Raw genomic sequence first — 584 nt, forward strand, 5'->3', positions numbered from 1 at the left:
TATTTAAAATCCTGTAGTATGTACTTAGGCTGTACGTGTGTTAGACCGCGATTATGTTAATTGGTCATTATATTTAGATGTACTTATCATATGTGCATTTTCCTATTATTTCTATACGATTTTATACTTATAATGTTCGAATGATTTGTTTATGTAATTTAATAAAACTTAAACTCACTCAGCTTTAGCTGACTTTGTGTGTATGTTAGTTTGAGTTTCAGGTATTAGGAAGAGGATGATTACCGCTTGGATGTGCTCGAGACTACTTAATTGGTTGAAGGCATATCTAATCGGGGACATTAATAATGAAGGCTGTTTACCTTTAATTATGCCTAAACGTGTTTGAATTGGTTTTGGGCATACTTCCCGGTTTTGGGAATTTTGTTTTTGACACTTATGATTTCTGCTGATTTTATACTCTGAAACGGTTTTAATAAACTGAACTTGCCTTTGGTTTTAAATTTTTATGAATTTTGGTCAAGATTACCAACTGTGGGATTCCTGGGATTCGGGGTCTTACAATTTGTAAATACGCAAGTATGTATGTATGTACGTTCACAAATACGTTTGTTTGTATGTTTATG

The sequence above is a fragment of the Bidens hawaiensis genome, unplaced genomic scaffold, assembly GCF_021521415.1.
Source record: "Bidens hawaiensis isolate Kalapana, Puna unplaced genomic scaffold, B.hawaiensis_p1.1 tig00002153_1, whole genome shotgun sequence".
In the NCBI taxonomy this organism is placed as follows: domain Eukaryota; kingdom Viridiplantae; phylum Streptophyta; class Magnoliopsida; order Asterales; family Asteraceae; genus Bidens; species Bidens hawaiensis.